This window comes from Passer domesticus, chromosome 1, assembly GCF_036417665.1.
Source record: "Passer domesticus isolate bPasDom1 chromosome 1, bPasDom1.hap1, whole genome shotgun sequence".
Lineage (NCBI taxonomy): Eukaryota > Metazoa > Chordata > Aves > Passeriformes > Passeridae > Passer > Passer domesticus.
The window spans coordinates 138,320,669-138,344,883 of NC_087474.1; the positions used below are offsets into that span (position 1 = coordinate 138,320,669).

General features: G+C 41.3%; 2 long non-coding RNA genes across 4 annotated transcripts in view; one reads left to right on the forward strand and one right to left on the reverse strand.

The window, feature by feature from the left end:
• The window catches only part of LOC135282450 (uncharacterized), an 80,495-nt gene that overhangs the window by 17,230 nt on the left and 39,050 nt on the right, over positions 1–24,215 (forward strand). For all 3 annotated transcript variants that reach the window (XR_010348616.1, XR_010348615.1, XR_010348614.1), the window contains 2 exons: positions 63–258; positions 1,182–1,429. This is a non-coding gene — a long non-coding RNA (uncharacterized LOC135282450). The remainder of the gene's footprint in view (positions 1–62; positions 259–1,181; positions 1,430–24,215) is intronic.
• On the reverse strand, positions 581–6,531 carry LOC135282461 (uncharacterized). The gene is made up of 3 exons (XR_010348620.1): positions 6,294–6,531; positions 4,295–4,369; positions 581–987 (listed from the first exon to the last, which is right to left on the reverse strand). It is a non-coding gene; the product is annotated as an uncharacterized LOC135282461 (long non-coding RNA).

Here is a 24,215-nt window from a genome sequence, read left to right on the forward strand (position 1 = left end):
CTGTTCACTAGTGTGTATACAGAACACACAAAATTTATCTCTTCTTTTCTGTGCTTCTTCAGGAAAAACCCTGGGAGAGAGAATTATGTCTCTCTGTTGAGAGAATGTGAATGCCACACCAGAGCATGCTGGTGATGCAAGAAGGACTTGGAAGTTGTTCATAACTTTCCAGTTACAATGAAAGAAGGTCTTGACTGTTTTGGTGAGGAGCAGGAAGATCATAGATGGCCAAGAAAAAGTCTTCTTATCTGTAAACAAGTAAGTAATTCAGCTGAGCTCTGTGAATAGGAGTGCTGCAGCACGTGTCTGACGCCGGTGATCTCTCTGACCCAGCTAGCAGCGGATCTGTGGGAGCACGGGGAAACCCTCTGGTCTTGGGAGCTCGATGATGGTGTGGTCATGTGGCACAGCAGCAAGGAAGGGATGGGTAAACTGAAGCGTCAAAACTGAAGATATTTATTAAATAAATAAAAGGGCACAAACAGGGGTGCAAAACAAAACATAAAGAAGACCCTGAAGTGGGGCTGACACACACACACACATATATATATATGTATGTATGTATGTATAGTCTCTCATAGAATGTTCTAGAAGTCTTCTGGCCAATCATGGGCTGTAGATCTACATGACCACTCCAAATTGGTCCCAGAGTATTTTGTAAGTCCTTTTCTCCTCACCATAAGCTGTCTGGATGTCATCAGTTGTGGCTTCTTATTTCTTGAGGCATGATGTTGGTTGTCCGTGGTGTGGCTGTGTGGCCAGTCTCTGTCTGGTTTGCTCCAGGGAAAGCTCCCACACAGAACAATTGGAAAGGCAGGATGCAACAAGTCCACACTTACTTAAATCTGGTAACAGCACAGCTTGCGGTAACTGTTGTCAGAGGTTAACAGAGGAAATATGACCTAGGGTTCATCCAACTGCAGATTTCCTTGGGGTCTAGACTTCTGTTTTCAACAGCCTTTTCACCAGTCTTTGTTTGGAGAATAGCTGAGGATAGGGGAGTATTAGAACCATGTTAAAACTCAGGAAATCAGGATGCTTTTTCTTTAGAATTGTAGAACCATTTAGGTTGGAAAAGACCACTAAGATCACTGAGTCCAACCATTAGTCCAGCACTGCCATGTTCACCATTAAACCATGTCCTCAAGAGTTTCTGTCTTTTGCATTTATTCATGTTGCAGGCGTGTTAAAGGAAATGGCAATACTTTGTGGTACACACTGCAGATGAGTTGGAAAGGGTCTTTTGTAAGCAGGAGCCCATGCACTGTTCAAACAACAGCCAATTGAACATGCTCTGCAGGAATATTTCATCAGCAAGATTAAAACAGACCTGGAGGCAGCTGTAACTTAGGAACATGTGTAGAATAATACAGAGGAGCTAGTGGTCAGCATGTTTGCCTCTCTTCCGGGCACTCCAGGCTTGATTAAGGTATGCTGGCACTGCTAAGGTTCTTGAGAAGTCATCACTTGTGGAAGGGGGTTTGAGATACAGCACATCACAATAAAATCTGAAAACACATGAATAACCAGACAGCACATCACAATAAAATCTGAAAACACGTGAATAACCAGGTGTATGGTTTACCCTGACATCTTAAAAGTCGACTGAAATCTCTGAGTAAAAAATAGTGAAGTCTGAGAGTGGAAAAAAACCAGCAATGTGTCAGAGAATCATGTGAAAAGCTTGAGGGGAGAAAACAGAACTTTTGCTGAATGCTTAACTACTGTTTCCCAAGCAAAAATACAATGGCTTCAATGCTGGTCACAATTATGCTGTTATAAATCTACTGATTTCTTCTGTGCTACCTTGGATTTACAACATTGTAACTAGCCTTACAGTCTTATTGGGTCTGCTGCTGCCAAAGAATTGTATTTTATCACTCAGGCACACCCAGGAGAATTCTCTTTATGTTGTCACTCAGCAAGTGGTCTATCTTCTGAAAGTAAAGCATGAAGATTCAGCATGTCCTGTTCCTGCTTATTTTGGTGATTATTCTGTATTTAGTCAGGGTTAGGAACAAAAATTTAGTTCTAACTGGCTAATCTGATAGTGATCTGATTTGCAACCTTCTATTTTGATTTTGAAGTAGTGATTTGACAGAGAAACCCATTGGATTAAATGTGAGGCTGATCTGTATCAAGGCTCAGTCACAAAGCTGTAGGACTGGAAGGGGTCACAAAATGTCCCACCACCTGTATCACAGCAGGATTCCATTACATGTCTGGTTTGTTCTCAACAATCTGGACTGTCTTCTCCAACAGACTGGAGCTTTGGTCCACTTCTCACTTTGAGCCCCTAGACAGAAAACTCTTTCCTTTTCTGCATTGCTCTGAAATCTTCTTTACTGCAAATTAATTTTTCATCCTTTTCTCTCTAGCCAGAGAACAGTTCATCATATCCATCTCCAACAGGCTTTTTGATACTGGGAAACTGTTATCATGTGACCCTTAAGTCTCCTCTTTTCTAGGCAAAACAGACCCAGTAATTTTAACTTTTGTCCTCATAGGTCATGTTTTTGAAACCTTTAAACTTTTTTTTTTTTTTTTTTTTTTTTTTTTTGGTGTGTGTGTGTGTGTGTGTAAAAGAGAAGGAAGTTATTTTGGGAAAATTATTTCCCCAGCATTTGGCCACAGTGAGTCCCTGCTGTGAGACCATTTCTTCCTTGCTAGACAGTGTGTTACCCATCTTTGAGCTAATGGTAGCCTGAAGGTCTCAGGCTTGTTGTCTTGTTATCTGTTATCTCTTATTATCATGTTATCTCTGTTTTCAGTCTCTGTGGCCACTGTGTGGTGTGGAAAATGAAAGTAGAATGGTGAGGAGGTATTACTGAGTGGGGGTAATGTGTGCTATGTGTGCCAAGTTGTACAGATTTGTCATACAGATAACTGATTGAGAAGTCACACATTTCATGGTTTCCAATAAGCCCATCTTTAGAAATGCCTCCTTCAAGAGGGAAGTTAGTAGATACCCTTCTTGGGAGATTCTGGAAGGTGGATGCTGTGGAGTCATGGAGCATCAGTGCTGATGATTTGAACGAAGAGTTGATGTTTGCACTGCTAGTGGGAAAGTCTTCTCTGCAGTGGAGAAGAAATTTTCTGCCTCTGACTTTTTCTCCCTCACCCCTCATGACAATTTCTGGAGGAGGAACTGGTCAGACTTGTGTCAAAGGTCCAGACTTGGCTCTTTTCTACCCTAAACATATAGGAATGTTATGTTCTGCTGACTTTTGTACCTGAAGCTTGAACTACTCTTTCTTTTGTTACTCGTTTTAATAAAGTACACCAGAAAATGCAAGGGTGATATGAAAAGCCTCTCAGAATCCAGGATCAGCCCTGGGATCCATTAGTCCCATGACTAGTCAAAATAATGTCTGAGCTTATATTAGTTTTTTCACATTTCCTTTCCATGGGGGCAGACGACTGTAAAATATAATCAGATATGTCTAAATCCATTTTTACGCTTATTTAACATCATTATCACTTATTGTCCTTACTTTGATACATAAAATTTGCCATAATTTCTGAGTCTGGCACTGCTGAGGAACTGCAGCCTATTGATTCTGGCCTGCACTATGTCTGTGACAAACACACAACTGTTACTCTAATGAGTAATATTTGCCACAGTATTAAATGCTGGTGGGAATGCAAATAATAATTATTTCATCCTACAAATTTAGAATTGCCCCTAAATTAGCTCAGCTAACTTCTGCTGAAGTTAAGCTCTGCTTACACTGGCCATGACAAAGAAGTTCACCTCTGTTCTAGGACACAGTTAAGCCTGCTTCCCGCTGAGATGGTTTATGAAATGTTTTCACAAATGTGTGTGGATAGCACCAGACTGTTTCAGAGTCACATTATGAACTGCACTTTCCTTCAGGAGCTGTAGACCCTGTTCAGAGAAGAGGCTGAAAGAGCCACTTGTGTCACAGCTTGCACTGTCAAGAGCACAAAGCAAGCACTAGCCAGCGGGGTGCAGCTACAAACCAGGCCAAGCTTGTTGGCATGCTGGGAATAAGGAAAGTGGAAGCACTGCCCTCCTGTGAGCCCCAGTGGGAGGATTTGACAAGAGAAGAAGGCTGTGGGACTGACCAGGAGGAGCTGAGAGGGAACCAATAGAGAGGTACAGACACTTTTGCCAGAGGTAATCTAGTAATGGATGTCCTTGTCCTTGATGGGGTCATGCATCTCACTGCCTTCCATATACTAAGGCAGGAGGGAATTTCCTCAAGCTTCCATAGATATTACAGAAAGCTGCCAAAGAGAAGACCTTATGAATCCTTCTTCAATCTAGTACCTTCTAGTCACAGCTGCAGACTGACTGCCTGGGTGTCCATATTGATCCTGAATTGCTGTTTATCCTTTTTGAAACCTGGAAGAAATTTGCAAGATTTCTGGATTTTCGTTCCTTCAGAGTAATTTTTATCTTCTGTTTTCTGTGTTTGAATTATAAATGCAGTCATGTCCATATAATATGGGCAAAAGGATTTCCTAAAAACTGCAAAGATACATCTAACCTTCTGCCATTATGTGATTGTTTTTGCCAACTTCCTGGACATTCAGAGAGTGTTTACTTTCCCATTTTATATTTTTGCAGAATGGAGATACATATCATCAGACTGTAGTCAAACACATCTAATTAAATAACCCCATCCACGTTCACATACAAGAGTGACCAATTCAGGAGCTGCTAGCAGTTCTGCCACAAGCTGAAAGACCATGCCATTAATTTCTTTACATTAAAGTGCAGCTTGCTAAAAAATAATATTTTTTTCCATCACTGGTGGAATTAGAACTTTCCTGATTCCTAGTTTAGCAACAGAAAGGATGGCTTTATGAATGGATGTGCAAAATAAGAGAAACTGTTGCTGATGATTGGAAGGCAATTTAGCTTTCTGCCATGAAGAACAACTTCCAGAATCAGGAAAAATGTGAAACCTGTGTTCTGTGTATTTACTGTTCACCAGTGCAGGATGCTATGGTCGATCAGTTGTTAGTGCAGACCTTCAACAAATCACATAACTCTTTCAACCTTTCTACTTTTCTGCGCAAATGAAAAAGTAACTGTAAATCTTGCTGACAATTACTTCTGTATCAGTTGGCAGGCAGTCAACTTTGGCCTGAACAACATGGGAACAATATGTGCTGCACAGCCAATGCCCATTAATTGTCTCTTTAGTTTCTCCTGCAGTTTGTAGAACACATTTCTCCCAGGTGATCTGCTTGTTTAAACATTAGTACAAGCTTGTCTGGCACAAAATGCCACTAATTTATGAGTCAGATTCTGCTTGTCAGTAATATTTACAGTGTGCTCTGTTATAGAGCACATTAGATACTTTAAGTACAGGTGAAAATGTAGGAAAAGTGATTTTTTTTTTTTGTTATCTTCAAGAAGCAGTTAAAATTACTCTAATTTTTCTGTGTACTGTTTCATCAGCTGACACAGACCCAAAGCCTGTTTTTATCTCAGCCTACATATGTATGCTCATTAGTGAATGACACAAGGATACAGTAAAACAGCTTCCAGATACTTTCCTCTTTGTGCACAGAACTGCTGTCTGGATTGCCTTGTCATCTTGACTCCCTGATGTACTGCTGTAGTGATTAATCACTGTTGTTTTTGTTTTGTAGCTTCTCCAGGACTTCTTCTTGGTTTCTGAGAAGGGTCCTGTGACAGTAGGCAATAATAACTTCTTGGCTGCTATGGATACTTTTCTAGTGGGAGCAGTTGACCTTTGACTTTCTACTTCTGAACTAGTCTGTCAGTGCTGAATGCTTTATAACACTTATTTAATGAGCAATCTCTTCTCACCTCTCCCAAAGACTTAATAGCAGGAGCTGTAGTGAGATCTCCTATCATCATCTTTTTTTGTTTCAGAGGCATTACTGAACATGCACCAGTGTTTTATGTAATGTTACAGCTAAATCCAAGTAACACACAAAAGCAAATGAAGAGGAACAAATAGTGCCCTGAGTACCACCTCTTTAAGACTTTTCATTCAATTTTATTTTACAATTTAGTCACTGGAAACCCACTGAGGATTGGAATTTGTTAGACTATGCTAGTTAAATGTTAAATGAGGGTTCAAACTATAGTTTAGGTATACTAACTAGAGTGGTGTTGAATTAAGTGTCCCTTACAATTTTAAGGATCACCTGCTACTCAGGCTCCCAGGTCTCGAGTTTGGAATTGGATGTTTTCTGTCCATATTCTGGTTGTAAAATCTGGATAATGCTGCACCAGTTGCTGTATTTGGACTATAGCTACTTCAGTTGACTCAAAATCTTCTTCTTACCTTCAAACTTGAATCCAGCTCAAGTCTGTTTGAAGACCTGAGAACACAGGAAAGGATGGATGGCTCCTCTGTGGTGTGTCACACATTCAGCTGTGACAGGAGACCTCTGGCACCTTTTGTAGGATCAGTTAGTGCCTAAGCTCTCAGGGGGAGTGAATCAGGCTCCTGCTGCTAACCTAGCATTGGCTTGCTCCTCTGTGTGTGCATGGTACATTTATCTCCCACTAGACTGTGCCCCTTTTTCACTAGACCTGAGAGATGGAATAATAGCAAATCCAGCAGTACAGTGTGTCACAGACCCTGCTGACCCACACTGCCCTGCTGTGCTGCTGCTGCCCTGCCTCTCTGTCCCCTCAAACAGTGCTGGATGAACCAGGACGGTGCACAAGCAGCTGTGAAGACCTAAAAAATGTTAGCTAGTGTGCTGGAGATGTCTGTAGCAGCCAGCCTGCCTAAAAGTGCTGTGTGGGAGGGGTGCTTGGGCTTTGGGCTGACTCTGCAGCAAAGTTCTGCCTGGGCTCTGGGCCTGGGGTGTGCCAGGGCAGTGCTTGTGCTTATGCCAGTGGCTATCAGTTCTTCACCTGGACCAGTAAATAATGGGCACAGCATTTACTCTCTGGGGAACTGCATTTGTGCTAGTGAAATATTTAGGCCAGAATGCGATGGTGCTTCTCAGTCTTGATTATGAGGCTGGACAGAGAAGATACAACTGGGTTACAAGGACACTCACAGATCTGGGAGGATTCTCTTTTCACCTTGGCTGGTTTAGTTGAGCAGATATAATTTTGTTGCACTTCTCAGGCTTGGAGTGCTGTTCTGGAGAGCAGCACTGTCACAGTGGGGTTCCTCTGCCCATCTCTGGAGATGTCTGCAGTCCTCCACAGAGGTTTCTGGGCATGTTCATTAATACAGTCTGTCTGAACTAAAGTATCCTAATGAGAAAAGAAAAATGCTTATCCTGTCTATGGACAAACGACAGGATTCCCAAATGCCTTCATTTTTTTTTATTTTTATTCAGCAACACTCAAGACACCAGTGTCTATTCCTGCAGAAAAATCTTTCCTGCAATATCTCAAAAACTCACTTGTAAGAAGTCCCACTTTGTCAGGTCTTTTTCAGTCCTTCTCCTTGTCCTGCCTGGGCCAAAGGTGGTGTTGGACAACCTGCATTGTTCCTCCTGGGGGATGGTGGGAGCATGCTCTCTGCTCTGCATCCCATGAAGCAAAGGCAGGGGGAGACTTGTCTGTGGTCACAATCAAAAATTTCAGAATGAAACTGTCCTGCTCAAATTGGCACATAAAAATATGTGGCTTTTCCAAAGATGCCTAATTTTTACAGCTCCACATACTCTCTTGGGGAGTTCTTTGTGCTGAACATTTTTGGGTGTCAAAAATGAAGCACGAGTGATCTGAGTGAATCTCTCAATGGCTGCTTACTCCTGATGGTCACATGCCTGTAACTGAATTTATTCCTGGTGGTGGTGATGGGGATAAACCCCATTCCCATCTCCAAAACAGGGAAATACATTGTAAAAACAAATTTACAGTGCTGATATTGACTTAGAGGAAGACCAGAGCCAGTAAAAACAGTTATTGCAGCCTTCAGATGAAGTCTCTGATATGCAGTAGCTTTCCCAGATGTACAGGCACAAGGAGGATGGCTGGGTTCACATATTTTCTCACACATATCTGCTAATGGAGAAGTCCCATGTCCCACTGTAAATGTAAATACCCAGTAATGTTATATAAAGTTATGGCTTTCTCTAGAGAATTTTTGCTTCATAAATTCTTGGCAGCTCAGGATGGATGTAATCCTGCTCCTATGTGTTAAGTGGAAACAGGGCCCACTGCTGTCAGATCGCTACACTGAAGCCTTGAGGAATAAGGGATATCTTATTAATGGACACAGAAATACACTTGCCATGAATTTTGAGGCTTAGAATTTAAAATGTGCGTGAATATCACCTTTGAATAAGGTACTACCTCCTGCCTGTATTTTATAACACAAGACAGGATTATTGGTTCACCAGAATACATGAGAGGAGTTGCTGCGGTGGTGGCATGTGAGGTTTGGATATCACAGAATTGCTTTGTCTTAGGTAGCTCATTTAAGTGATGCTGCATGATACCTTTTTCCAGTGATCTGAAACATAACAATGACGTATTCTCTCTTACTGTCTCTGACCTGCTGGGGTTTGCCACAGAGGACATTTATTTGCCACAGCACATAAAAGCTTTGAAGGATTTTGTGTTGGTGATATATTTAGTCTTTCTGTGCTATTGGAAATTTTCTCATATAAAATTTCTGGGCACTGGTTTTGCTTATCTTTTGTTAAATTACTTTCCTAAACAAATATTTCACATGACCTTGATGTGATTTTACGCAATATTTTATATAGCTTAATCTTAAAGTTTGACTCATGAATCCTTTGTATCTGTCTTCAGACATCCGTTGTCTGAAATATTCTCAAGTTGTGTAAGGACCCCTGCATATATGTGTATGAGTCTCACTTCCTAGGTTGGAGTCAGCACCTGTTTTTTGGACATCTTGGTACCCTTTCCCAAGGGGACATCCAAGTCTGGGATCTTTCCAAATGGGAAAATTCATCACAAGCTAGATCAGCAGTTGAGATCCATGGAGCTGGCATGCAGGAACTGGATGGGGTTACTAGGCTGATTCCAGGTATGTGATCTTCAGAAACCTGTGTGAACTATCTACATGTGAATCTCTTTTGGCAGTAGGATTTTATCCAGAAGTTTGAATTCCCTGGTCATCCAGAGAAGATTTTATTCAGCATGCTCTGCACTGGCCCTGTGATGTCTGTGTGTGTCCTGTGAACACAAAGCAAGTCAGTTTGTTGGACAGAGCAGAATGGGGTTGGAGTGTCAAGGTGCAGAGCGATCCTTCTGTGCCTCTATCAAGTATATCTAACAGGGATTAGTCACTGTAAAAATGTCACTAGTAAAAATACCCTTTAGAGATGACAAAGAGCACACGTGCACTTCTTCACAGGTTAAAAGCATGTGTCTATAATTGTGTCATTCTGTGGGACTTATAAACATTTTGGAGAAACTAGCTAGAATTTATGATACGTGAAACACAGTGTTAAGGCATCATTGAGCCACCACTGTTTTAAAAATCTGGCATCCCCTTTACTTGTAAGACTAAACTGTTTTAAATTTATTTACACCCCATCATTTCCTTAGGGACCTGTTTTCCATAAACTAATGAGGCACTGGTGCAAGAACTCTGCTGTTATTCCTGGCAAAGACCATTTTGACTCAGAGGCATACCTCACTGGGTTTTTTTCCTTCAGTAGCCTACTGCAAATAACAGATAGGAGAAAATATATTATGTTTTTAGTATCAGAGACAAGTTGCAGGACTGTGAAAAGTTAAACAACAATTCAAGTTGAAGTCCATCTTATTGCACTTGTCCCACAATTTTCCCTGTCTTACTCTCCTCATCTATTTCAAAATTGTACATATGATTTGTTGGAGACCAGGTCAATCCACCAGCAGCCACAGAGCATGCAAGCTTGCAAAAGAGAAATAATGAGATTGACATTCCTCATTGTGTCCAAAGGAGTGATATCTCATTCCTTTTCCCTTGGTTAACAGTGTGTCACACAATGGATCTTTAATGTAATATTTGAGACACCAAAAGGCTGCTGTTGAGACAAGCAGGACTTTCTAAGCAAGTTGTAAGCTTAAGGTCAATTTTTAGAAGTAAAAAGCCCAAAGCTTCAGTGGTTTTCTAGGTGCTGATTTCCAGTGCTGAGTGAAAGTTCTGTAAAGGGACTGCTCACTGTAAACAGCCAAGTACAAAATTGCAACAAAAGTGAGCTATAGCAATCAAACCCTATTCTTACATAATGCTTCCAATAGGCACATCAATTATTCACACCTTTGCACTAAGTCCAATAAGAATGTAAAACTGATTTCTTGATGAGGAAAAAGTGATTATTATGGATGTGACTACAATTGATTGCTAGAATATTAGCTTATTTAGATGAAAGATGTCAAGATAAGTGTCTGTGATTAATCTCAAGGTAAAAACCTCTTCCCAATTACATATGAAATCATGTTTTTCTACCTGTGGACATGGGAGGATGGGCACACTCTCCTCCTGGGACATCTAAAGCAAGGTGCCTGTGTAAGGATCTGCCGTTTCTCTGGGGTCATGGGAGAGAGAGGTGAGGGTAGTAAGTGGCTCTGAAGATGGGCTTCTGCTCCCAGTTTGCTTGTAAGGAGGATAGAGCACCCCTCTGACTGACTAGCTGCAGGGGACCTGGGCTGCTCACCTGGAGTGGGGAGGTGAGTACTCATGGTCCCTGCCAAGGTTGTTAACATCCCTGGCATTTGTGAAAATCACGGCAGGTAGGAAGGACGTTGTTGTGGTTTAATTCCAGCCAGCAACCAAGCCCCCCAGTCGCTCACTCACTCCCCCACCAGTGGGATGAGGGAGAGAATCAGAAGGGCAAAAGATAGAAAACTCATAGGTTGACATGAGGACAGTTTAATAGGGCAAGAAAAAGCCACACATGCAAGCAAAGCAAAGCAAAGCAAAGAAAAGCAAGGAATTATTTAATTACTTCCCATGGGTAGCAAGGTAGCAATGCTGTTCATTCCCAGGAGAGCAGGGTCCCATCACATGTAATGATTATTTGGGAAGACAATAATTCTGAATGTCCACCCTTCCTACTTCTTCCCACTATTTCATATACTGAGCATGATGCCACATGGTCTGGAATATCCCTTTGGTCATTTGGGGTCACCTGTCCCAGCTGTGTCTCCTCTCAGCCTCCCATGCACTCTGAGTCTCCTCAGCAGCATGGCAGTGTGAAAAACACAAAGGCCTTGATGCTGTGCAAGCCCTGCTCATCAACAGCAAAAACATCACAGAATTATCAACACTGTTCTCAGCACAAATCCAAAACATAGCCCCATGCTCGTCACTATGAAGAAAATTAACTCTACCCTGGCCAAAACCAACACAGAAGTGATTTCCCCAAAACAAAAAAAACCAACAGTGTGCCAAAGCTGAAACCAGAAGCTAAGTGTCCTGATTTGCTGGTCATGTACTTTAACTGAAAGACTGTCTCTTCTTGCACAGAAGAAGTAATTATTAAACCAGGATACAAAACGTGCAGAAATAGTGATGAACTAGAGCTATAAAACAGGATTTGCTTGTTTGGTTTCTCCAGCCACCCCCATTCATCTCAGTTTTAATCTAGTTTCTTTAGGCATGGAGTGGAATACAGTCCTTTTTCTGTGAACCCTCAGGAATGTAGAGCAACCAAATAGGACAGAAGTGAAATCTTCAAGCAGGGAATGTCCGTGTATATTTCACAAGCTCAGGTGACCATGAGGAAGAAATCCACATGAGGCCAAATTGTCAATGGATACAGAAATATTTTTTTCTCTGACCTTTCTTTTGCTCACCATGTCACGAAACTGATTGCTGTTCCATGAGGGTGTACTCTCAATAGCTGCCCATTTAAATATTTTAACTTAATTAAATCCACCTTGAAGATGAGATGAATAATACAGAAAAGACGAAAAAATTCTAAATAATTCACTTCAAAAATAACGATGCTTGAAGTTCAAAAGTACTAATCAGGATGTGTAGAAGTGGCTTGTGCATCACTTTTTGAATTTTATAATTTCTATGTTGTATCTCTGAAACATAAATCCTACAGTAAACCAGATGAAATCTGTTCATACTGAAAATAGCCATTGTAAAATGCTTCTGAATTACACTAGAAAAAGTACTCTGTTGAATTACAGCACATTATACAAAGAGTACTGTTAAAAAAAAAAGAGTTCAGTTTTCTGATATGTTTTAGATCTTCTAATCCATCCTGATAGCCCAAGGTTAAATTTTCCATGTGAACTTTTTCTTTCTTAAATCTTAGAAGGTGATGAGGCCCCATGTTTGTAGAGTATTTCAGACTTTCCATTTCTTTATTATGTGTGTATGATGTAAAGTGCTTTTATGTACAAGGTAAATAATGGCTTTTAGATATAAGTAGACAGATTTGTAAATTTAAATATTATTATAGATTTATAACTGCAGCCAGTTTATTTGATAATGCCCATGTCTGCCTACTCTCACATAATGTGTGAATGTTTTCGTTTCATTTTATGATGTTGTATTGCATGTATGCGTGTAAGCACTTGAAAATATTCTCACAGATGTATAGGGATGATGGAGTCCATGTTCAGCCCTTGGAGTGGGTGACAGACCCTTGACTTGAACATATTCCTGGCAAAATTTATTGCTGATTAGGGGCAGAAATGAGTTTTTACACTAAACATGCTCAACATATCAGGTAATGCATTTGGCCAAGGATACCTACAATCAAAGGCATCTGTGCTGGCTGCCAGGCACCAAGATGCCCAGCATGGTGCTTTAGAGGTGCTGTGAGCTCCTGCAGCCTGGCACAGGTCAGGCAAGTGCTACAGGCAGGAGCATGGCTGGGTAGGAGAGATGGTAGAAGCCACAGGATGCCCCATTCCCAGCAATCCTGCCTCATCTCTGGGTGCACACTGCCTCTGGCATGCACAGCATGTGGCTTTCTCTCATCTCCCTGGTTCAGGTTTGGTCTGCAGAGGGGAAAAGGAGAGACAGCCTCTGCCTCGGTTCTTTACCCTAAGTGAAGACAGAGAAATACAAGATTTGGTCAGTTTTGGACACAGCCTCCATTCCACTGCCTGTTCCTGAAGCTTTGCTTGCACTGGGTGGAGATGCCAGGAGAACATCATGGTGAGCTGCATCTTCTGAAGGCATGCACCTGTGCACACACAGACGCTCTGTGGGTGCCGTTCTTGCAGCCAGGTGTTTCACTGCAAACACCTCAGTGAGATGAGGATGGGGCAGGAAAGGGGAGCAGGGCCATCACTTTAGCCAGCAGCCACCAGGAGAGAAGCAGTAAATGCCCACTAAAGTAGGTGAATGTACCAGCACGGTGGACAAGACAGCTGTGGGGTTATTCAGGAAAAAAATATTTCCCAGACTTGCGCAGGTCTTACCCCAGGCTGTCACTTACTGTGACCTTACATACCCCATGGTATACTTATTTTTGTTTTATTAACCATCATCCATCCTGACTCATGGCCAGAAGACAAGGGCCTGCTTTCCTTGCACCCCCTTCCTGCAACCTCAGCCCCATCCTGCTCGGTGTGGAGTGGGGTGACCAGCGCAGCGGGATTGCCACGAGTAGGGGTTTAATGGTGTCTGAATGCACTCCAGCACTAAAAGCCACCTCGGTGGGACACTGAGGCTGTGCTGCACTGAGGGACAGAGAGCACCTTTGGGAGATTTATTCCCCTACTTAGACCCTCATAATTTTTTTTCCTTACCTTTGCAGAAAAGGAATTCAATAAATCACCAAGAAATGCCTCATATGCTCGCAAGGAAAAACCATTACCTGCACATTTTCTGCACGCATACAGCATCGTATCTACATTACAAATGTCACAAACATGTCTTAGAATCCATCTGCTTCATTTTTTCCAGATGGCAGAAAAACAACTTTCTACAGCTGTTCCTTAAAATATATTTTTACTTAAGTAATGGTGTTTTGCTGAACAATGGTACTCATAAACAAGTAATAAAGCTCAGAACTATTTTGCACTGTTTTAACTGACTACCCAAGACACAGAGAAGTGACGAATTTTGCTTATAGGATCTGTTTTTTTCTTTGCTTCACAGTGTAATTGATACAAAAATTATGTAGAATGGGTTGTCAGATGTGGCAGAATTTTTTCCCACCCTGAGTAAATGCTTTGAATTTAATTTGGTTATATTTTAAAATAAAGTAGCTGGAGAAACAGAAGTTTGAGTATCAAACTTCTGAGACTTTTTATTTTGATAATTTCAAGACTTTGTAAAATGCTCTTTAAAATAAGGTCTTGGAATACATGTTTTCCTGTACAAGGCTTTACTTCTGGCAAATGGGAATTTTCTGAGAAAAAATACTCTCATTACATGTCTCAATTAATTCCACTTGATATGAGAAAGGTCATTTAAACCTCTTGAAAATATTGTGTATATCTTCACAAAAGTTCTGAGATATCATCAGGGGATTTATGAGGAACCACAGTCAGATGCAAGTAAAGAGAATCACAGGCCTGCCTTTAGCACTTAGGGGATGTCCATCTTTGTATTTTTGGAGGAAATGAGTTCTCAAAACTTTCACCTCCACCTTCCATCTTCCAGCTCCCTGAAATCATGGCTATAGAAATCAATACTATATGAGTGTCAAGCTGACACAACAATCCCTTGTGAAAAACAAACAAAATAATGTCTAAACAAATTCCTTCTGAGCCTGTGGTCTTGTACTGGAAAAAATAATTGTTTTCTTTTTTGTGCTCCATTTTCTTGTCTCTAAAATAGAGTAGAGATCCTTGTGTTTGAAGGAAATGGTTTAGTGTCTCCTATTGCAAGTTCAACTTTTCTTGCACAAACAGTGGGCCAGACCATCACTGGGTGCAACGTGGAGCAGGTCAAACAAGGTTAGGTTTTGCATGGAAATACCAGTTTGCTGAAATCCAGATTTCTGACCGGCTGCTCAATTTTTTTTCTACCAGAATGAAATTTCTGGTTAAAAGCAGCAAGATCAAGAATCTACCTGCTGTGGAGAATTTTATTACAGAGACAAAAGCAGTGCAGAAAGTTTGGAGGAAAGTAAACATTGTTCAGTGTTTACAGAAAGTAAGGCAACTTTAGGAAGCCTCCTTCTTAGGAATTTTTGCTGAAAGGTAAATCTATCTAAAAAGATAAACTTTACTTTGTTGCTGTAAAGCATAACCTCTTGACAGAAAGGACTAGAAATGCTGTGTATGCTCAGTCTGGCCTCAGAAGTGGCTTGTTGTGCCAAAGGAACATAAGTTGTTCCTCCATGCACAGTTGAAAGTGGCTCAGAGATGGGGGTACAGTGTAGCATTGCCATGAAGAAAGTGAAAGGCACATTTGGTACTAATTTACCCTGTTTTCAACCCCAAAACCCCAGCATTTGCCCTGACAACCGTACACCACATGTTCACAGAGCACTGCAGCTATCTAGGGCATGTTAAGAGAACAAACACATACCAAGACATGTATCTCATGTGGACTAATAATAATTTTACAGTGTTTAGAAGGAAAAATCTACAGGACACTGTGATTCCTTCCTCCCCTTTCTGACTTTGTTGGTCATCTGGGAGGTTGTCCCTGTGCTGTATTTTTCTGGGAGCTGTTCACATCCTTCCTGCAGCTGGATGGGAGATGTTGGAAGACTGCAGTACACCCAAGGGGTGAGGTTTGGATCAGCCTGGAAAGATAAAGCTGAGGCATCCATGCTTCTGCTGCCTGGTTATGCAACACTTCCTCCTCTCCAGGTTTCCCTGTAACACCTGTACTCACAGTCATTTTTGTAGACAGTGCAAGTCTAATTTGGGGCTTTAATACAGCGTGGATTTACTCCATTTACTGCACCCTCAAGAAGAAGCTCCAGGTTTTTACTGTTCACAGCACACACTCAGGCTTGATTTTCTGGAAAGAATTCTCCAGTTGTTGATGACTTGGTCAAAAATACTGACACATTCCCAAGATCAGTGACACTGTATTTTTGAAGTAATTATCTCTTTGTTTGCCTAAATCTAGGTCAAGTGAGGTCTCATTTGGATGTTTTCAAGACAATCACCGGCCAAGAAATTAACAAAATGCATTGCTGAAGTTGAATTTTTTGAATTGGTTTGCAGTCTATTAGAGACTGCAAAGCACAGCTTTCCTTCACTCCAAAAGATATCATACCAATTTACCAAGTCTTTTGGTTAGGACATGAGAATTTCCAAGTCATTAAAAAGCATAACTATTTGTGTGGCCTGATTAATTTCCAGAGTAGTAGTGGAGATTTTGCTAAGGCAAAGTGGCTGCTGAGGATCCACACAGTGGGTGATCCAGCAGCAACTTGTGAAAGGGAATCCTGTATCCTCAGCACATGAGTTGAAATGTTGGTGCATGCTTTAGTTACACCAAAGGTCTCTTGGTCCTCTGTTCTTGGTTGTTAGAAGCTCTAGAATTCTTTTTCCCAGTCCTGTATCTTCACTGCACACACTAACTTGCAGTATGGAACAGCAGAGGTAATCCAGGTTCCTAACAGGTGGGAAAAGTATCAGTGATATTAGTGGCAGAATTGTACTAACACAGGCTTTTGGATACTTTATAAATTCATTCATACAATTTTATTGGGTGCAATTCTTAAGGTAAGTCCTTAAGACCAGGTGGAACTTCGGAGATCAGGTCAGTGCAGAAGACATAGAATACTTTTTTTTCAGCCCTCAATGAGGTTTGCTCATGCACTCCTTCATTTGCAGCCCCAAGCAATTCCCATTAGCTTTAGCAAAGCTAAATGGTTTAGTGCCACAGAGTTAGGCCACATGAATCTCACCTTTTCTCATGTGGGCTTTAAAAAATGGGAATGAAAACAGTTGAGAGAAAATACTGGTCTTCTGGGAGAAGAACAGCTTCTGCCTGCTGGTCCCAGAGGGAATATATAACACCAGGATTAGAGTTACTGAGGAGTGGCTTAATGAAGCTGGCTGGCTCAAAACTGGTCATGGCTGTACAGATGGGAATAGCATCTGCATACCAATAGAGCAAGGCAGTCCTTTGTCTTTAGCTAAGAACCAATCAAATCAAAACAGTGTCTTCATACATTAAAATTTTACCATTTTTTTTTATTTGGACACAAGGACAGATTTATTGTTCTTTTACGTAGATGTAGGGAATAAAGCCTGATAGTTTAGTCCATTAGAGGGTGAATCTTATAGATGATGTTTGCTGATCTCCTGATCCAGTTTAACTGGCCTGTAAGAAAAGGATGTCTCTGCAAAGCAGGTGGCTGTCAGCTTCTTTGGCAAAGGGGCTTCAGGTGGTTTTGCTCAGGTACACCACTGCACATATCCTTGCATTTAGATGGGGCCATTCCTGGACCTGCAGCCCTAGGTAGTGCAGCAGCTCTTGTGTTGTTAGTCACTCACCTTCTCAAACTGAACCAGCTTCCTTTTAAAGGAGTTTGCACTCTTTAGAAGTGCATGCCAGAACCTCACTACCATCTCACAGCTAAAGCCTTTTAATTACCCTCATCCATGTATTTGAGACTAATTTTCCATAAATTAATTATTGTATTAATTTTACGTTTTTATCATTTTATGTATTCCACAGCATTTACTATCTCTAAAGACAAAGCAATATTGACATATCTTTTATCTGCCTTCATCCCTCATTTTTCTCCCTATCAGTCCCTTGCTCCCATGCCTTGCTTGAGTGTGCACTGGCCTTGTCTGTGCCTGGTGGCTCCCTGTATCCAAGGAAAGGACACTGCCCTGCAAAAGTGCTGAGTGCTTACCTATGCTGTTGCATGCTTACATGCACACTTTGGACCATTCTTCCAGACAGGTCCTGTACAGAAGGTGTCATGGGCCAGGGAGTGCTGTTCTAGTTGGTACCAAAAGTGTAGGTATCTAACCCTAGGTGTGCCTGAGGTGTGGCATAGCTGTATTCATAGGGACTTCCTGCACTCCTCACACCAATATTTCTCATTGCTGCCATTGGTGGAAGTGAGGTCCGCTCCTCTGTGGTGGGAATTACAGTCATAATGCTGGAAATGTTGTGGATAGCACCATTGGCTGGATAGAAAGGGAGAGAGAAGGAGGGAAATAAGAATTTGAAAGGGGAATAAATTAGTGCCGATTGTTATAAGTTATCAGCGGTCAAAAAGCAAAAAAATAGAAAAAGGGTTGCATTCAACCAATGTATAATTTTGTTTGAAACCTCCATCTATTTACATTCCATTTTTTTTCCCTGCATTAATCCTGAAGTTTGCTGATACTTGGGCTGGTGTATGTGCTGCTGATGCTGACACCCTCAGACAAAAGATCTGTCTGCAGTTTATCTATCTGGGAAACCTTTCAAGTGCCTATTGATAGAAGAAAGTTTGGTTCTGAGCTACACTGAATCATTTTGCTCTCTCAATGAACCAAGTAGTACAATGAGGGAATACCACAACACAGAAAAATGCTACTTAGATGGCCAGGAGAACACATTGGACTTGCTGTATCTGTTTTGGAAACAGAGTCTCAGTTAAGATTTATTATGGGAGATATCTATCCATTTTCTGAGACAAAATCAAAGTCGTTGTCCTGAAATGACCATTTTTCTTTCTTGTATAGTTGAAAACAAACAAATAAACAAACAAAAGATTTTATGATTTATGAAAAATACCTGATTGATAATGATGGGGATGAAATCTAGTGTTCCAAGGACAGATGAAAAATTACTTCCCTGCTAATATGCCAGAGATTTACTACAGAAAGGCCACGTACAGAAGTAAAATGAGTTTAATTCCTCAGTTTCATTGATCTAATATATTTCTAATGTTTTTCTCTCCACCCACACCTGTTAACTTGGAAAACAGTGGCATTAGAATTTCTTGACTATCTCATTAATACTGTAGTCAGATATATACCTTTTGAAAAACAATCAGGCACTCTCACTTTGTCTAGCTAGAAAATTACAGCATACTGCCTTCTCACCTATGGCCAAAATATGCTTAGTTTTAATTCCTCAAAAGCTCTCTAAGCCCTAATGCTCTAAGGCAGCATTGGTTCCTACATGCCAATACTTGAGTTTATTTAAAAAGATATAGCAGCAGCTGTGGCCAGAGGCTTCTGCTGCCAGAAGGTAGAGCAGTAGGTGGATGTTCCTGGATATATATATGCCAAAAAATACCTTTAAGTGTGGGTGAATTCCCACATAGTAAGATAAGGAGAGGATGGTTTGGAGAAGACGTGCCTGATTTTGGAACTGTTCACTAATTATTATTTAAGTGCTACAATATTTCAATTTCTAAGGCCTTTGTTAATTTTTGGGAAGCCCCAAATTAAAAAAAAAAAAGAAAAAAAACCTTCTGCAACTATTGGAATTGATTTCTTCTCATCCAAACAGTAGCAAATTTACCCTTTAGAGAATCAAATCAAAGTTTGACTCAAATGATCTCGAATGCTCATTGTTTCAATGTACAGGTTGTTCACTTGAAAAATTCCAAAAAGGCTTAGTTTTCTCCAAAACTGCATCTCTCACAGAATCACAGAATTCTTAGGGTTTGATAGACCTCTGGAGATTATCCAGTCCAATTCCCTCACCCAGGCAGGGTCCCTTGAATCTGTTTACACAGGATCATGTTCATGTGGGCTTTGAATGCCTCCTGAGAGGGAGACACCACAACCTCCCTGGGCAGCCTTGCCAGTGCTTTGCTACCCTCAGTGTAAAGAAGCTCTTCCTCATGTTGAGGTTCTGCTTCTTGTGTTTTAGTTTATGGCCACTGCTCCTTGTCTTGTCACTGGGCACCACTGAAAAGAGATGGTGAAAAGGCACCATCCTTTTGGCACCTTCCTTTGAGGTCAGAGGTGTTTATAGATGTTGATGAGATCCCCTCTCAGTCTTCTCAGGCCCAGCTCCCCCAGTCTCTCCTCAGATGCTTCAGACCCCTCATCATCTTTGTGCTGCTGACCCTCTCCAGTAGCTCCTTGTCTTTCTTGTACTGAGGAGCCCAGAACTGAACACAGCTCTCCAAATGTGGCCTCACTAGGACTGAGCAGTGGGGCAGGATCACCTCCCTCAATTTGCTGGCTGTGCTTGCACCCCAGGATACCATTGTCTCTAGGGGCTGCAAAGGCACTGCCATCTCATGGTCACCTTGTTACCACCAAAACTCCCAGATCCTTCTCTGCAGAGCTGCTCTCTTGTGGGTCAGCCCTCAGCCTGTGCTGGTACTTCTCTCTCTGTTCATGTCTCCACATAGCCCAGTACACCTGAATAGAGAGGACTTAAAACTCTGGACAATCCCTCCACCCAGAGTTACTGAGTAGCAGCTCAGTAGTCCATGTTCTGTACTGCAGAGTGCTGACAGTTTATAGTCACTCTATGTCTAAAGGTCCCTGAGACTTGCCTTCCCTGTAGAGACTGTGATTACAGCATTTGTGTGCTTGGAAATACTCCACAACTCCCTTCTTTGTCCTTTCTCCACCCCTTCCCCAAACCTACATCTCTTCCCCTGACCTCTTCTCTAATGTGGAGAGAAGTATTATGGAAGATCTAAAGGACTTTTATTCACTGCCCCAAGCCATCATCTTTGTCTGGCAACCCCCCACTCATCTCATGTCAGCCGGTTTGATCCTGTCTTGGTTCAGAGAAGCCATCCCAACAAACCAGGGATCGTGGCTTCTGCTCCAGTCATCTCACTTCTTTACACTCACTGAAAGCTAACTGAAGTCAAGCAGAGGGGGCATGCTTTTATTTCTTTAAGTTTATTTCTTTAAATTTAAGTCAAGACCATTTGCATGTGTAAAAGTAAGCCCTTGGGGTTTTTAAACCCTCCAAAAATAGCCCTCAAAATTCAGCCAAAATTAGTACAGCCGCAATTTCCATGGAAGGCACCATGAGATAGAGAAGGCTACACCAGCCAGCATGCATAGAATGGCTGTTCAGTCTCCTCCGCTCTTCTCATCTTGACAGATTTTGTAGGGAGACAGGGAAAAGGAATGACTGAACTCTAAAATGATGTCATACCCTCCACTCTTTGGAGAAGATCGCCAAACCTTTAAAAAAAGTCTCTTATAAAATCTCTCAAAAGAAGTTAAAGAAACAATGCAATCATAGAACAAGAAGAAAGCACTGTCAATGATTAGAAATGGAACAAGAAAAAATGTAAGAAAAAGGAAAAATGACTAGGTTTAGACAGGCTGAAAGAAAAACAGGTGCAATCCATGCTTCAGAATGTCATCACAGGGGATCCTGCAGAAAGAGGTGAACAGTGAGGGGAGTTCTTGGATGTGAGCAGGGTTACACTGCTCACTGGTTGCCATGCAGCTCTGGAAATGGGTACATGAACCACTCACAGGAATTATGGTGCATTTAAAATGAACTGTGATAATTAATAAATGAGCCCAGCAGAAAGATGTATGAAGTCCTTTGGTAAACTAGCAGTGTCCAAACCCAACTAACTGAAAAATCTTCCTGTTTCAAAAGCAAATGCTCTGATACCATGGGAATGATGGGCACAATAAGGAGAGGAAAACACCTTCATCTGAAATTATGCCTCTCAGCTGAAATTGGTGAGCAATGCTCTCTTAGATAACGAGTGAGGTTCTGACCTTCATTACTGGCATAAATACTGAAAACGGAAAGCAGGAATAATAAGGACGTAAGAAAACAGCTAAAAAGAAGGTGGCATCTTAGAAATAGATTATTCCATAATTTTATTACCACTGGGATTTTAATGGATTTCCTTTGAAACACCTTGGTACATCTTAAAAGCAAGACATTAGACTAAGAAGTCTGTGACTTGATGGAGTATAGCAATTCTTAATGTAAGTGGGAGGTCTTCAATAAAGTCCAACATGATACAGGCTATTGCTAAAACTAGAACATACAGGATGAATAAATAAAATTTATTTATGTTTTAAAATCCCCTTTCAAGCTGCAGGGTATTCACTCCTCTCTGGTTGGTAAGGTATAGCTGAAAGATCGGGTTCGGAAAGGAAAGCTCTACAATTTTTCCTGATTTTTTCTGTTTGTGCATGTTTCCATATGACCATGTGCACACTTGAACATAGTACTCTTTGCAAAGATTAATGGATCTAGTGGCACATATTCAGCATCTCTGCATTTCCCAAATCACCACATCTGCAGGAAAAGAAAAGCATTGAGTCCCTCTATCCGTCACTGGTGTCAGGCTTGTCCTGTCAAAGCTGTGTTTTACACAGCTCAGATTGTTCAGATGCATCACTTAAGCCAGTCATGAGTAGGATGAAGTGTGGGGGACACTGAGAGGGAATGTTTTACTGAATGAAGGGCTTCAGGGAAAGGACTGGAATGGAAAAACACCCATGATGGACTGTGCTTCTCTAGCTGTCAGATGCAGCTTGGAAGTCAACCAGAATGTCTAGAAAAAGCAGTTTTTTCATATCCTGGTGACTAAGTTCTTCCTTCATTTTTTCCCCCTTCAGCGTTTTTTGAAGTCTTTTACATTTCAATTGTACAAAAATGGAGTGTTATGGGAAAAACTCCTTTTTCTATACACAAAATTTTGTCTTCCACCAATCAGGGCAAATTTAGATTTGTCTTCTACCAAGCAGGGCAAAATTGATGCTGACACTGAGGGAGCTGCACACACAGAGAAAGTAAAAAACTGACCAAAGCATCTCTGGAAATAAATTTGTGTTTAAAGTTCTGGTTTCTAAGATTATGATGATTATTTTCTGTTATTACAGGCCCTAGGCAACGGTGAAGTAGTTCTGGGCATGGGACTAGCAATGGCAAGTCCATGCATAGACTAAATAGGCGAGGCAGCTGAATAGGAAAAAGATTGCAACATACAAGGCAGAGAGGGGCAATGCTGAGAGCTGAACACATCTCTTGGATCCCACAGCATTAACCACAACCTCAGTTTCTGTCACCTACATATTGCACACCTAAAGTATCATCAGTCCTATCACTGCAGTTTGCAGCTGTCCATGGGTCCAAGGCACCTGCTGTTTCCTGCTGCCAGCAATGACATTCCTGGCACATTGCCCCACTGAACACCAGGGCCTTGTCTAGATGACTGCACTGATGGTGAAAGTGTCTGTCTTGTCTCTTGGCTTGAAAAATTGCTGTTGCTAAAAGAAAATAATCTTGGTTCTGTTGTTTTTTGGGGTATTTTTTGTTTGTTTTGGTTTTTTTTTTTAATTATTTTTTAAAATTTTCTTCTGTATCGAACTTGATTTTAATTTGATTAGTGACAAAGACAAACATGGTTCCTCTGCTCTATCTACTCCTGGATTGCTGTATCTGTTGCGGCACCTTCTCAGGAAATTCCTGCTCTTGTAGGCACGGATGTAAAGATTGGAGCCATCTCAACATCTTTCTGGCTTCTTCTCATCAGCACTGAGAGTTCAGGTCTCCAGAGACCTCTTGGAGTTTGCTGTATATTGCCTTTCTTATCGAACTGTTGTGTAAACTCTCAGTACTCTGTGTAAGGTATGGTATCTCAATAGCTTTTTCTCTCTCATTGTTTCTGACCTGGCTGGGGTTTGCTGCAGAGGATGTTTATTTTCTACTGGACATAAAAGCATCAAAGAGAGAATACACCTTTTTCACATTTCAGATCACTGGAAAAAGGTATCATGAAGGATCACTTAAATGAGCTACCTAAGGCCAAAACAAATCTGTGATATGCAAACTTGGTTCTACAGGCAGTTTAGGAATTTAGGTCTTCAGGTGGCCCCAGACACTGCAAATAAAGTGACAGGGATAATATAGACACTGTAGATAATGGTCCAGCTTCTTTTCAGCAGTCTGCAATTGCCCTCCTGATACAAGAGAAGCATCCACAATGCTGTGTACCACACCACATCATGTGTTTGCTGCTGCATCTATGCTCATTCAAAACACTTCACTTGGATCAGTAACTTTTGATGCCTGTTTTGGAGGCAGAGACTTCTGCTGAAATTTAGTCACATGCCCCATTTTCCTGTAGTGGTTCACACTGAGCTTTCTTCTTGAGAGCAGCCAAGTCATTTGGAGTGTGCCATTGTGTGAATTTGTGAGGGCTACATCTTTTTCTCTGCTAGTTAGTAATTCACAGAGCTTATGGTTGCGTGCTAATGTTACTGCAATTACGCACTAATCATTATTACACAGAAAGCTACTGCTGACTTAGTGTACTCTGGGTTATCATTTGCATGCTTATTATGTCCAACTCAGTCTCATCAGTGATGGTTAAAATTTCTGCCAGGTCTGGATCCGGTGGGAATACACTCAAATCCTTCCCATTTGCCATGCTCTGACTGACATGTAATGATCTGTTATTTTAAACAAGTAGCACAGTTCTTG